The sequence below is a fragment of the Lycorma delicatula genome, chromosome 8 (assembly GCF_047948215.1).
Source record: "Lycorma delicatula isolate Av1 chromosome 8, ASM4794821v1, whole genome shotgun sequence".
Classification (NCBI taxonomy): domain Eukaryota; kingdom Metazoa; phylum Arthropoda; class Insecta; order Hemiptera; family Fulgoridae; genus Lycorma; species Lycorma delicatula.
The window spans coordinates 93,749,465-93,764,921 of NC_134462.1; the positions used below are offsets into that span (position 1 = coordinate 93,749,465).

At 36.6% G+C, this 15,457-nt stretch overlaps 1 protein-coding gene across 4 annotated transcripts in view; it reads left to right on the forward strand.

The window, feature by feature from the left end:
* Positions 1–6,260: 6,260 nt before the first annotated feature.
* Positions 6,261–15,457, forward strand: part of LOC142329593 (uncharacterized) — a 61,422-nt gene continuing 52,225 nt past the window's right edge. Inside the window, exon 1 of one of the 4 annotated variants that reach the window (XM_075374301.1) lies at positions 6,261–6,311. The gene's annotated coding sequence lies outside the window, so the exon portion shown is untranslated. Of the gene's footprint in view, positions 6,312–6,371; positions 6,751–6,856; positions 7,363–15,457 lie in introns of those variants that run through there. The other 3 variants (XM_075374300.1, XM_075374303.1, XM_075374302.1) reach the window with 3 other exon arrangements.

The following is a 15,457-nucleotide window of genomic DNA, read 5'->3' on the forward strand; positions in this document are numbered from 1 at the left end:
AACATGGTTGGTGAGCACCTAGGCACATATTACCCTTAAAAACGAACTCGAGGCATACCATACCCCAGATCCCGTATAAACGTGTACAGGGATCGTCTCTTAGTCATGGTGTCCCATTCCGGCTTCCATCGCGAGGCGAGGCCGCCACTTCCGCAGGCGGGAGATGGGCAACTGAACGAAATTTAGATCCGGTGCATTGTGATTGCCATTCCGCTCCGGTACTGGCCCGGCCCGAAACCGCATCCCAAATACCTCGGCCTTCCGTTCTCTTCGTAATTTCCACATGGCTTCCCGAACTTTCACCACTAAATCGATTGGGAGACTCTTTCCCAAGTTTGTGCATCACTGAGACGGTGTCCGCCGCTACTTGCCTAATGTGGTTACATCTGGATACTTATGAACTCTAACTCGGTTGATTACACAGTCTTTATATTTAATATGGGGGTTACGACTGTACAATAATTTTTCTGCGTCGTTGAGAAGCATAAACTTCATCTTCGGCACAGAAATCTTTAAATTTTGAATGTCCATCCAGCCCTCTACGGTTGACAAGGCCGCCTGCGCCCAATCTTCTAGCTGTGGTCGTGAATTATCAATAACTAAAAGGTGACAGTTATCGGCGAAAGCCTGGGCCGTGACCCCTTCTGGAAATATCAATCCCAGAAATCCGTCGAATACCAGGTTCCACAGCAGGGGACCGAGAACGAAACCCTGTGAGCTTCCTCTGGTAACGAATTTTTCCACAACTAGGTGTGCATCCTTAAGTAGAGCCGTACGGTTAGTACCACGGCCTGCAGGGCTACGGGAACATTGCGGCGTTTCAACTCACAGAGGACAGAACTCCAACTCAAGGAAGGAAATGCTGCCTCTATGTCTATAAAAATTGCCAAACATATTTACAGTCGGCGCTTTCCACCTCGGCAAGAGCATTTAAGATGCAATCCTTGGTGCCAACCCCTTTTGTGAAATCATACTGGCCTCGATTTAGAAAATAGTTCACCTCAATCCTTTCCCAGAGCCGTTCCACAACCAGCCTTTCAAACAACTTGCCAATTACCGGCAAGAGGCTGATGGGTCGATAACTGCCAACCTCACTAGGATCCTCACTAGAACCTCACTGGATTCGAGAAACCACTCGATCTATATCAACGAGATTCACAGCCCGTACGCCAGGGAAGGGCATAGCCCCCGACTATGCCCTAACGCCGACTTCTGCTTCACCCTCCGGAGCATCTGGAAACAGAGTATCCAGGAACGACTGGTAAGTCGCCTCAGATGTTAAAGTGTGGTCACGACCACCAAATACGCATCGAACACTGGACGGCATGTGCAGTGGCTTTAGCCAGTAATATGATTTTGCGAGCTACCAGGGGTTGCGCTGCAACTCGCGCATGGAGTCTTGCCATAACTTGAGACTGGCTTCCTTAATGGCATGATTATAGTCATTATGGGCACACCGGTAGATCCACAGGCACTCAGCGTGCACGTCATCAACGATAATCCCCGTTAGGTGGGGCGATACTGGTATCTTCTCCTAGCGGTCCTAACTTTTGCGCGCAGCACGTTAAGGTCAGAGAACCACTACTTTTTTCCGGGTTTCCGCCTGCGTTTAACAGACGGCTCCCCGGAAGCAGCGGTCATGACGACTCCAAGCACTCTCCGATCAGCGGACTGTCCACTACCGAAGGGTCTCCATCAATTCCACCTCCTCCCTGTGCTCCATGCACCATTCCAACCCCTTCAAGGCAGCTACGCACTTGCACTGCAGCCTGTCCTGAACCAAGGCCCTTAGGTTATAGCGACACGAATCTGGAGTTCTTAGACCGCCTCCGTAAACGATCTCATAGGTTATAAGCCTATGATCGCTCACACTGGCCTCGGGCCAGACAGTCCAACTAACTATTTGTACTTCGTAGCAAGTCGTCCGTCACCAATGTGACGTTGATGAAACGTTCTCCCAGTTCAGAAGAGAAAGTTGGCGGTTGTTCTGAGTCGTTAATCAAGTAGAGGTTTCTGGCTTCAATGAACTGTTCGTGACCAGTGCCTCTGGGGGTCAGTGAGTGGTGAACCCCAGGCGGGAGACTTGGCGTTATAGTCCAGAGCCACCAGCACTTTGATGCCCGGGAGACCGTTCAGAATCCTGCCCAACTTCGCCAGCAAGTCATCGATACTCCATCCAAGCTGGAAGTATCCCGACACCAGTACGACATCGAGCGAACCCCCTCCTGATTCGCACAACGGTGAATTTCCCATCAGACCAATGGGGCATCTAGAAGATACCTAACGAATCTGAGTCAACCACGATCGCATAGAGCGGCCGTCCCCCATGAGAATTAATAACATCCACCCCACGGAACCTGACCACCCTATCCCCGACCGCGTAAGGCTCCTGGACTAAGAGGACCTCGAGGTTGTACTCCTCAAGGAGCCTCATAACTTCACTGGTGGCCACCCGGGAATGATGCAGGTTTAGCTGCCCAAGGCGAAAGCGTTCGACGTGGTGGAGTCCATCCAAAAGGCTTCCCCCAATTGAGGCGTCGCCATAAGCTGCATTCTTTACAGCTCTCGCCCGAGTTATCTCTTACGCCCTGCACTGCCTACCTCCGACCCGGTGTCCAGCATCGCTGCCTTTCACCAGGTAAAAGCGACGCAATGGCAGGGCAATTGGCTGCCCTGTGCCTCAGAAGAGCACAGTGACCACACATCTCCGATTATGCTCTGCAGCAGAAAAGAGGTGTGAGCAAAGCCTTGACACTTGAAGCATCGGGCGACTTCTATATGATCGACAACCCTTCATTTGGTTCACCGGAAAAACAGACATCCACCAGCCACCAAGACCTGCCGGATCTTAGGCGAGGTCTCTAAAACCCAGTGACTCTTTAGGGCTTCCTTCTTCCCAGCTGCCGAACCACCTCGGTTTCCCTAAGAAAGTCCTCGGCGGCCATATCCAAGGTAAGATTTTGACCATGCACGGCCCTGAGAACTTTGGGCTCTTCTACCCTTATCGCCCTTGGCATATCATATACCGATATCGCGTCCTCCACTCGGCCAGCAACTGAGCTTATAGCCCGTTCTTCTGCAGAACGTCGCACCGAGCCGATCTCCACATCGCCGGATTCCAATTTCCCCGACTTCGTGGGGAGCAGCCCTTCAGCCTTGGCTCTCCCTTCGCAACCGTGCACTCCCTGCACGGTTCCAGCCGCAGCCTTCCCCGCACAGCTTGTAGCGAAGGTTTCGGCAGGAATTCTAGAGTGCAATCCGCCGGTCCACTTGGGCGCAGTACTGCCTTCGTGGAGACCTCCTTATCGGAGAACTGTGGTCTCGGCAGAGACCTACCGAGTGACCTTCTCGGCAGGAAGGGGTCGCCGGCAACCAGGCCCTTGGCTATGCCAACAAGATCCTCTAAGCAATTTTTCCCCGGATTAATAAAAAAAGTCGTTCGTTATCCTTAAACTCGAAAAATTGAATAAACTTGTCCACAGTAATTCAAGCCACAATCGCTGACGTCCGTATCCAAAAATAAAACACAAAAAACCGTCCAAAAACCACTAAATAACAGAGAAACCAACACGTATTTCCCGTACGAAGTCACTTACTCAACTGGGTCACTTACTCTTTGGTGGTTGGGTTTCAATTAACCACACATCTTAGAAATGGTTAACCTGAGACTGTACAAGACTACACTTCTCTTACACTCATACATATCATCCTCATTCATCCTGTGAAGTAATACCTGATGGTAATTCCTAGAGGCTAAATAGGAAAAAGCAAGATAGTCTTGTTCTAAGCTCTCCTTCGGTGAAGTGAATAAAAATTAGTAATTACTTATACTGACCTTTTTTTCAGTAAATACTGAAGTATAAGTGAATAAGAAAGCATAACTTATTAATTTCCATCAGTATTTCTTGTACTTAATCAGTACTTCCTGAATCTACACATAATTACTGATTTCTTTCAGTACATACTGGAAACTGTGTGAATAAAAGGTTCCAATAACTTAAAGTTATAAGTAATTACTATAGACGTTTTCAATATACCAAGACCCTTGCTGAAAGCTTCTACTGAAGGATAGACAGCTAAAGTTAGGATTCATTTTCTTTAGATCGTAGATGAAGTTAATGACGCTAAAGAAAAATGGCGTAATAAGTTGAGAATGTGAAGCGTAATTAGAGCAATTGACTTTACTCACATCGAGATTGCAAAACCAAGAGCTTTTGGTGATTTCTATGTCAACAGAAAGGGTCACGCAAACCTAAACTTTCAGGTCAAATGCCGAGGAAAAAATAACAAGCATGAAGCTGAATGGCCTGGCAACACCCATGACAGCCGCATTTGGAGAATAAGTTATGTTTGTAAAGAAATATCAGCGTTAAATGGCGCCATTTGCCTTTTGGCAGATAATGGCTATGTATAGCCCCTTGGCTGCTGACACCATTTAGTCCAACTGAGACTAGAAAACAAAGGATTTTTAACTACATACACGCTAAAAAAAGAGTGTTCGGTCAAATAAAAAAGCGATTCGCCATATTAGGCAATCTAATAAGAGTGAAATTGGAAAATGACCCTAAGATTGTTGTCACTTGTGCCATGTTGCACAATGTAGGGAAAACCCTTCATAATGAATATAATCCAGATGAGAACGGCCACGAAGAACATGTGTATGAAGAGGATGATGAAATTCAAGTTCAAGAAGCGGATATAGAAATCACAGAATTGGAATTCTGAAAAAGAGGTCAATCAAAGCGAAATGTGGTGATGGCTGTTGTTATAAAAAATTAATTTAATTAATTTCATTTTTAATTTGTTATTTTCATTTTTTTTTCGGTAATTTTTCATTTGTAATTCGTTTTGCTGAAATCTAATAAACAAAAACGTTAAATAAATAAACAATAAATAAAAAATATATATTTATCTGACGTAGACACGAAACGTAGAGATAAGAGCAACAGATTAACTTGGTCGAGCAATTGTTGTCAATCCCCTTATGGATTATCAGCAGTTGAATCAACTGGTTTCAACTAGATGTTGATCTACCAAGGCCGATAAAAAATTGATTTCAGGGTGTTTGCTATCGCTCGTCACTAGTGATTTACACAGAATTGCACAAGCGCTTATTAATGTATTTAACGCCGCGTTAGATGTTAATCGTTATATAAATATGAGGGCAAAAGTGTGTGTTACTTAAGTATACGCAATGTAGTTCTGTGTACCTCATCAAACGCTAGTCAGCAGACGCCTTCATGTGTATGGGCCCGTTTTGGTATAAGAGTTGTTTTTTATTTAATTTTTTTTTATTATTAAGGAAAGGAATGGCAAGGTAGGACATAGGGTTTTCTTTACTTACTTCATTATTAAAAACAAAAGAAAACATCAAATTGTATTAAATTAAGGCAGCACCAAACAATCTGATTAAATGAAATTATCCTCTTCATCTTAGGCTTGGGGGTCCTTTCTGATTTTTAATTTCATTTTGTAACTCTTGCAATTTTAAGTCTGTTTTTCTTATCAACTCGAATTGTTCGATAAGAAGAAGTCGCTGCAAGTCAGTAGTTGATAAAGCTGTCGATTCGTCTGTCTCGAAGCTATTTCTTTTTCTTTTCTGAATTGCTTTTCCAGTTTCTGCATGTTGGCTCGTACTTTCAGTCGACGTGACCGTTGTTTATGTTCAATGCTTGATTCACGTCGTTTCTCTTTACTGACAAGCTCAACACTTATTTTTCCAGCAAGTCAATAAAATCTTTCTCCCACGCTTTAATAGTTATACTTTTATTACCGGTAACTTTTTGTCGATCTTCTTTTTCATTTCATTTTTTACGTTATTTAAGATCCTCTTCAGTTTTTCTAAGGAAATTGTTTCGCCAATACTTTTCTCATAATCACGTTTTATATCGATCAAAATCTTTTCAATTGAGACAACTATTTTAGAGGTTAATGATCTGTTCAAAACTACTGAATTCTTCTTAAGCGCATTAAAAAATGCTGCTCTATTGCATTCAGCTTTTGATAATGAATCAAATTCTGTATTACTCTGTCCGTGGAAGTGAATCATTTATAAGTAAATACATACTTCAGTACACTAAACGTCAATACTGATTCCTTTCAGTTATTAGTGATCAGTAATAGTAAAAGGTTATTCACACAAATGTCAGCATTTCTTGTACTTAGTAATTATTATACTAGACCAGTAATTACTTCTCAGCTATTACCGAATTTTATTCGCTTCACTCCTTAAGCTCCATTTTAGTACTAACAGTTGGCACGTGGTGAGTTAGTTCTAGAATTGAAATGTGAGGTTAATTTTTTGTTTTCATGTAGGTAATTCATTCGCTGTTTTCCAATTTTTTTGTTCTACAATTATTTTATTTAATTCTTTACTTGAGAGTAATTTTGATGCATTACTAGTAATTGCTAAAGTTAATCAATAAAAATAGGCAATAATGTTGAATGCTGGGAACTTCTAATTACAACGATGACGTTCAGTTCCTCAAAGTGATTTTTTCATATACTATAATTTTTCACGTGTTGTTGCAATCCAGTGTATTATTGTCATTGTTATTTATAAAAATGTGAGATATATAATCATGCTATGCCAAAACTACCAGTTTTCTTGTTTCTGAATCGTTATTTCTACTTTATGTTAAAGGTGTACCGGTACAATTAAAGCAAAACTGATTCATTCTAGAATTTGAACATTTTTGGTCATTCCTATTCTTTTAATTAGTCTTAAATATTATTTTTAAATGTGATTAGGTGAGATATTTTATAACGTAACATTTAGTTCTTTTTAAAGTTGATTAATGTCCAGTTTTTTTTTTGGAATAAATTGAACTCTGGAAATGGGAGTTTTTTAATAGCATTTTTATGTCGTCCAGTCGCTACGGATTGTTTTTTGTTACTGTATTCCAGTATGTTTTTTATAAATGCAATTGTATTGGTTTTTCTGTGTAGTATTTTAAACATTTTTATAATTTATTTCTCAGATTGGAGATTTTGTAAAGAGATTGATAGAGTTTACTATTCTACGAGTCCATGGTAGAATAAAACAATTACGAACCATTTTGAATTTCTTTGATAAATGATTGAGCGAATTACGACATGTACGTTTCGAGTATCAGGTCAGAATTGTGTGAAAATTAAACCTAAAGGCCCGACAGTAGAATATTTTCTGTTCGCATACTGCCTGACCCGTAACATTAATTTTTAATCAACGAAAGTTTTACGTAATTTATTTATATTTCAAAGTAACAATAGGTGACAAACAGCCTGTTAGCAGATAATTAAGAAGAATTCTGAATATGATAAACTTGAGGATTCAGACTTTGAAATTTCAAGGTGGAAGACAGAAATATTACCACCCCAGAGGTTAGCATGTTAATGCCTAGTATTAGAAAACAAATTTTATGAAAGTAAATCATTCAAAATTGTTTACACTGTTTTGAAATTCTAAACTGCTGAGTGTAGTATTCTAATTAAAATTGCTGATCTCCATTCACTTATACTTGCTGTTTCTGTTCATGATAGTTGGCAGTGAATGTTGTTGAAAGTTTACTTCTTAAATAGCAGAGGTTACTAAATTCATTTAATTAGGAATATTCAAAAGTAATGTGTTGAATGTTTTCATTCTCTCATTGACTTTTGCATTCTCATTCTGGCATCAGCTGCTGTTTTTTTTGAAGACATTTAGATGTGGTTATTATGTAGGATTTGAATTGTCCATTTCATTTATGAGTTGTCAGCTGTTTATTTTTTTTATCTATGTGTGTTGTTTTGTAATTTATAATTATAAGACATCTGTTGAATATCAAGGTTGATAACACTGGTAGATGTGTGATTTGGATCTGAGATAAATGGATGTTAATGCAGTACATTTTTGTTGTGTTTATTCATCTTACATTGGGGAGTATCAGTGAGTGTGCTGTTATACCTGTAAGTTCGTGGTTAGTGCTTCTATGGGGTTTTCAGATGACATGAAAAAGTTTAACAGCCTGTGGATCGTACCAGTAAAGCAGATAACAGTATAAGTTAGATTAGATAGGTATTTTGAACAAGTGTCAGTCACTGTTGGGTTTCTGTTTACTTTGAAAATGTGATTTTTGTGATGGTTAGGTTAAAAAAATTTGTTTGTTTATTGGCTTTGTATTTAGGTGTAAAATTTATTTGTGCTGCATTTTGTTTACATATATCAATTGTTTTCAATGTACTATGTTGCCTTGGTACAATTAAATGATGTTATATCTGTGCCTGTTTATTATTTTCTGAACATATTTGATTCTGTGTGTTGAAAGAAGGTTTCTTTTAGGATACTGGAAGTAGGAGAGCCCATACAATCTATGTTCATCAAGTTTTGTTTAATATTTGTTTGGTGATGAAATTTTATTTTGTAAATTGTTGAAGGAATTTGGTATTGAGAATGGATAGTGTTTCTATTACTAACAAATAAACTAATATCTCGAGTTTATTTGTTATGTCAAATGATATTAATTGTAGATTATGTTGATGGTTTTCATCATTATGAAGTCAACTGATACTATTATTAAGTATATTAAGTAATCAGTATTAAGTCATACTGATATATTTATTCAGTTTTAAAAGATACACAACAGTTCTGTTGTGTTACTCTTGTCTGGTTTGACAAGAGTAATGTTATAATGTATCTTTCTTAAATCTTTATCTGTATCACTTACATAGGTCAGATGTTACACGTATACATAGTTTTGTGCGAATGGATTGTGTTTTTTATTCTGTTTCATCAATATGTTCACCATTTTCAAGTCCATCCCATTACTGTTTCACGTAGGCCATGTAAACAGTTACATTAGTTCATTGTTTCTCAATCTGGGGGTCACGGTGATAGGAAAGGGGAGTCACGAAATTGGCCTGCTACTTTACACATAAACAATAATGAAATCATTTTATGAGGAAAAATCATTTATTATAAATATTTTACTTACATTTATAAGTACAAATATAAATAAAATAAATTAATGAGATGGTTGCATTTGTTTTCATTTAAAAGTTTCTCCATACATGGATCTATGTTAGAAACGCACAAAAGCAAATTGTTTTCAAATGATAAATGACGATTCCTTTATTTAGTTTTTAGCCCAACCATAGAAGAAAAACTCTTTTCACAGTGGTAAGATGTAGCGAAAGGGATTAATATTTTCAATGATTCTGTGACTTAATTTTCATGTTCACCTCAACAAACAAGCCAAAATGTATCTAAATCTTCAGATGTGAATTGTAGTTGTAATGTTTTATTGGCAGACATTTTGATGAGTGGTCATGAATCTCAACTAGTTACTTAGCAGAAGCAACAGTGTTTTCAGTAAATGGATTCAGTGTCCATCTCTTCAAGAAAAAGAGTTTAAAAGTTTTTATCAGCCGGGAAATACTCCACCAACGGAATTTTTAGCTCATGCAAATGCTTATTCATGCTATCTAAACTGTGGTGATTAGTGGTGTTTTCTTCATCTGAATTATTCTCAGTATAATTAGAAGTGATTGGAAACATATCAATATTTTTGCCTTGAAGGTGAATAATCCAGATATCAAGCTTCTTAATGAAAGCATGAACTAGGTCTGTCATTGATAAAATGCTTTTATCATCCCCTTGAAAATTAACATTCAAGTTGTTTAAATGCAAAAATACATCAGCTAAATAAGCAAGCCAACAATAACATTACTCATTATTCTATAAAATTATTGAGAATGACATTTGTTTATCCTGAAAAATATTATTAATTTATCTCGCAATTCCAATACCCGGGTTAACACTTTCCCCTGCAATAACCATCTGACTGCTATATGGAAAAGATTTTTTCTTTTATCCATTTCATCGCATAGTTTAGCAAGCAGCTAATTCTGTTGTGGTCGACTTATAAAAAATTAACTATTTTTACAGCTTTACAAAGAATTTTGTTTGAGATTTTCTTGCATATTTTTTGTAGCAAGAGCATTTCTGTGAAGGAAGCATTGCGCCCATTCCGTCATTGGTATAAGATGATCTTTTAATCTTTTCAGAAATCCACTATTCTTTCCCTTTACACCATCACTACATACTACAATACATTTTTTCCAATCTATTTTATAGTTTTTAATAGCTTCATAAAAATCGAAAAGACATTGTCCTGTTGCATGAGCAGGTATTGATTTGCAATACAATATATTTTCTTTGATTGATCTGTCCCTTTCGCATTCATATCTCAAAACAGAATTGAGAAATTCTTGTCACATCTGTTTTGATTCATCAGATTAAATACAAAAAAATTCACTTGAACTCGCTTTTACTGAATTACCTGATCATAAACATTGGCAGTCATGTCATTGATTTGCCTTCTGTCATTAGAAAGCAGAATTTTTTCAGTTTTTTTTTGCTTTTTCCTCTCCTATTAAAATTCTGACCACATTGAGTACAGCAGGCAGTATGAGATTTTCTGCGATAGTAAGAAGTTTGGACATCTTAACTATTCTTAATGTTATAATATAAGATGCTTCAAATGTACTTTTATCAGTATGATGGCTTGGTGTACAAATAGAAGCTTGTTGATTTCTTACAGTATATAATCTTCTTTTGAAAAATTTCAGCATTTTTCTTTTATGATCCAGATATTTAGTTTTGAAGTGTCAAATTAATTTTGATGGCTTCATGCTTTCTTTGGATAGGACTTGAAAGCAAACAATGCACTGTGGCTTTCCACCCAATGAGATAATAACTATCTAATAATAAAATAATTTAAATAACTATCGCTGTACAATCTTGTCTTAACCAATCAATTCACTGAATATAGCAACATCGACTCACTTGAAAAAAAAAAAAACCAGTTGCACCATTTTACCAAACACTAAAAAACCAAAACCTCAATTATTATTATTTTCATTGAAATTACACTTTTAAAAACTTAAGGTACCAGATGCAAGCTTCGCATTCAAAACCAAACTGATGTTCTGCAATTCCTTATGCATCTTTTATACTGAAACCTATCTATCTATAATGAAACTTATCATTTGCATGTTCGAACATAAAGCTCTCACAGCAAACATTATGCAAGCAGACCAAATTACTAGGACCAAGTACACATCAAGTTGGAAACTGTAAATGGCTCGTTTTTATACTTCATACATGCATGTTCATACCTGTTGCTATCAACAAATCTAAATAGTTTTAACTAGGTTTTGATGGGGTTGGGGGGCATAAAATATTCATTATATATTTTTTTACTTTTGGGGTGATAGTGGAGCTAAAAAGATAGAGAATCACTGCATTAGTTTAAAATTTTGTTTTTGCTTGTCAGTGGATTAAATAACAAATATAATCACAAATTTGATTATATTTGTTATGCCCAATGCATTTTATATCATCTGTAACACCCACATATGTATATATATATTTTTTTATATTAATCCGATCAACCCAAGTACAGAATTAATAAAATAAAATAGGATGACACCTACCTTACTCCATAATCCAAGCAAAAGCGCTTTCATGAGTACCTTGCATCATCAGTTGTTCTATAATTTTTCAAATCTTGCGTTGTAAATTACACATTAAAATTAAAATTGAGATGTAATATTGTTAAAAGATCTTATTATAGTTTTAGTTTTATTTCTGTTTTGATTTATTTGGAAAAGGATCTTTTAACAATTATAAATCTCAATTTTAATTTTAATGTGCAATTTGCAACATACAATTTTAATTTTAATGTGTAATTTGAGTGCAAAAGCACTCTTGCTTAGATTATGGAATAAGGTAGGTGTCATCCTATTTTATTTTATTAATTCTGTACTTGGGTTGATCGGATTTAATATAATTTGTACATTTCAAAGGAATATGATTCTCAAAAGGATCAATTTTAGAAAAACTGTTAACGCCAACTAGACAAAATTACTATTCAGGTTTTACAAATTACATATTAAACTTAATATTATAATACATTCAATAAGGTTTAACAAAAACTTGCCTTAAATTAGATGTAATATCTAAATATGCTAAAATCAATATAAAAATTACCAGTCTAATAAATGTATAAGAAAAACAAAAGAATTTGCTGAAAAGTTTAGGGTAAAACAAGAAATCAAATTTGCATATTATAAAAGAAATTTGGTAAATATTGAATTATATAACACACATCTTCACTTAGTAAAAAAATTGTTTATATTTGATTTAATTATGACTAATATGGGTATGTATAAATATAAACTTAATGATTCCAAACATAAAAAGATTGATAATTTGATAAAAACAAAGAATAATTATTATCATTATTATTATGCTTTTACGGCCAACATGGGACCACTTAAGTCAATTTTAGTTGGATCTTTTCTGAGAAAAACGTGTTATTTTACTCTTTCGAGCTGCCCAGTATTTCTTCATCCGTTCAGATCTTGCTTTCTTTTCTTCATCTGTAAACACCCTCTTCGTTGTATTTTGTCGTTTGTCTGTCTTTTGTTTAAATGTAACGCTTTTATCTTTTAGCTTTGTAATTTTTCCAGTTTTATTCTGTAGGTCAGTCAGGGAAATTCCCAATTCTTTCATATCTTCTCTAATTTCTTTGATCCATCCTACTTCTAGCTTTTGGAACCAGAGCTTTTCAATGATATTTCTTGTCTTGTTTCCGGTGTCCTTATGAGATGACCGAAGAAAGAGATTCTTTTTTTCCGCATAGTATCAGTAACAGGCTCTATTTCTCGATACACCACCTCATTTGGCACAATCCACCATTGGCCTTCTTTTTGGTGTTTTTTATTGATACACGTTCTGACAATTCTCCTCTCTATTTTCAGAATTTTTTCAATTTGGTTTTTCTGAGTGATTTTGAAAAGGGTCTCGCTTCCGTAGGTGACTTCTGGCTGTACTACAGTTTTATAATGTTTAAGTTTTGTTTTAGCAGAAAGGCATTTTTTGTTATATGTTGACCAAGTTAATTTTTGGGATTTAATCATTTTATTTGTCCTGTTTTGCCATGTCACTTTTTCATTTAAATTATAAGTTATTATTTCCCCTAGATATTTAAATTGTTTTACTATTTTAATTTTCTGATTGTTTACCGTAATGTGCTCTATTACCAGAGGATCTATGGCCATTAGTTCAGTTTTTTCGAAAGAGATATGAAGCCCTATCTTTTGTGCTAGGTTTTGAAGGCTCATGATTTGTGTTTTGGCTTCTTGAATATTATTTGCTAAAAGAGCGAGGTCATCTGCAAATCCTAGGCAATTTAGAGTGATGGAGTTTTTCTTAGTACCCATTTTTATATTTTTGGGATTTATTTCATACCATTTTCTCATGACAAATTCGAGGGCGCAGTTAAAAAGGAGTGGTGAGAGGCCGTCTTTTTGCCTCAATCCAGTTTTTATGTAGAAGGGTTGAGAGAGTTCACCTCTGAATTTCACTCTGGACTGGGTATTGTTTAAAGTTAATTTTATCATGTTTACGAGTTTAGGGTGAAGGCCCAGGTTTCTCAGAATATTCAGCATGGATGGTCGGTGTATACAATCATAGGCCCTTTTAAAGTCGACGAAGGTGATTATTAGTTGTTTTTTCCGTCTTTTATATAAGTCCATCATAAGTTTTAGGGATATTATTTGCTCCGGGCAACCTCTCCATGGCCTAAATCCCCCTTGGTATTCCCCAAGTTCCAGTTCAAGTTGGTCTTTGCATCGGTTGTATATGATTCTCGACAGGATTTTGTATGTGCAATCCAGGAGAGATATGCCTCTGTAGTTTTCCGGATTAGTTTTATCCCCTTTTTTATGTAATGGATGGATGAGGGCTGTGGTCCAGTGTTCTGGAAGTTTTTCTTCGTTCCATATTTTCACGAGGCATAGATGTAGGGAAGTTTTGACTGAATAAACTGATGAGTGTTTCCAGAGTTCTGCAAAATGCTGGTCTTCTCCGCTTGCTTTGTAGTTTTTTATTTCATTTAAGGCTGCGAGAACTTCTTGAATTGTTGGCGGGTTGATATTTACTGGTTAAGTTTTAACTGGAGTTTCAGTGTCAATCTCAAAAAGCTCTGGGAGGTCGTCACAGTTGAGGAGTCTATTGAAGGTTTCTGCCAAAATTTCAGCATTTTCTTTATTGGTGTGGGCCATATTTCCTTTTCTTCCTCTCAACATAAGGGTGGGTGGTTCATATCTTTGAAGAGCCTGACCAAAAATTTTATAATAGTCTCGGAAATTAGTTTTCTTGGAACTTTCTTCTATTTGCTGAATCAAGTTTTTTTGGGCTTGTCGTTTGGTTCCTCTTATAATTTTCTGAGTTATTTTCCTTTGTTTGGTGAATTCATGGTTAGATTCTTCAGTTTTCTGGGTTTGGTGGTTGATCCAAGCCCAGTGTCGGTCTTTGACTGCTTTGTCACATTCTTCATTCCACCATTGGTGTTTTTTTCTTGGGTTTATAGGGGCTAGTTCTTCAGCTATTTCTTTCAGTTGGGATGTCAGTTCTTTTAAATTATTAGTTAATTTGATTTTTTTTGTTGTTTCTTCAAAGATGGCATTGTTTATTAATTTATGTGGATCATAAGCTCTTTTGTTTTTAGGTTGGGATTTTTTCTTTTTATGCGGGGTGAATTTTATTTTAACTTTAAGTAATGGTCGGATCCAGTATCTGTTCCTCTCAAGACTTTTACATTATAAATCTCCTTGTGATAATTCCGGTCCATGCAAACATGATCCAGTTGCCATTCTCCTTTTTTCCAATCTGGGTGTTTCCAAGTCTTCAATTTGTTTGGTTTTCTCATAAAATAGGTGGATTTTGAGATCATATTATGATTTCTGCAAAATTCGACAAGTCTTTGGCCGTTCTTGTTAGTTTTCTTTTGGGCAGGCCATTTTCCGATAATATCACGATATCTTCGTTCTTTACCAAGTTGGGCATTAAAGTCCCCTATTAAAATCTTCGTGTGGGTCTTATTTATGTTGTTTGCAGTTTGGTCAAGAAGTTCCCAGAATTTGTCCATCTCTTCTCTATCTTTTTTAAGATTGTTTTTGTCATTGGTGGGAGCATGGACATTTATTATGGTGTAGAATTTATTGGCTGATTTTAGGGTTAAGGTTGAAATCCTGGGGGGAGTAAGACTTAAATTCTACGACTGAGTCAATTATTTTAAGATTGATTGCAAATCCTGTTCCGAACTGTGGGCAATTCTTCATCACACGTTTCCCGGGGATTCCTTTGTAAATTCTGTAACCCTGAGATTCAAACCACTCTCGATCGGTGTTTCTCATTTCTTGAAGTCCTGCGATTAGGATATTTTGTTTGTCCATTATGTCTGTTAGAGTTTTTAGTTTGCCGGGTTGAGTTAGAGAATTAATGTTGTGAGTGGCAATGTAGTTTATTTGCTTGTGTCTTATCCTCAATTTTGAAGTTGTGTTGTTTTTGGGTGTTTCCAAACGCTCCAATTCATTGTTATCTTTTAAGCAGCTGCCCACCGGATCCGAGTGCAGCCTTCTCTGGTATTTA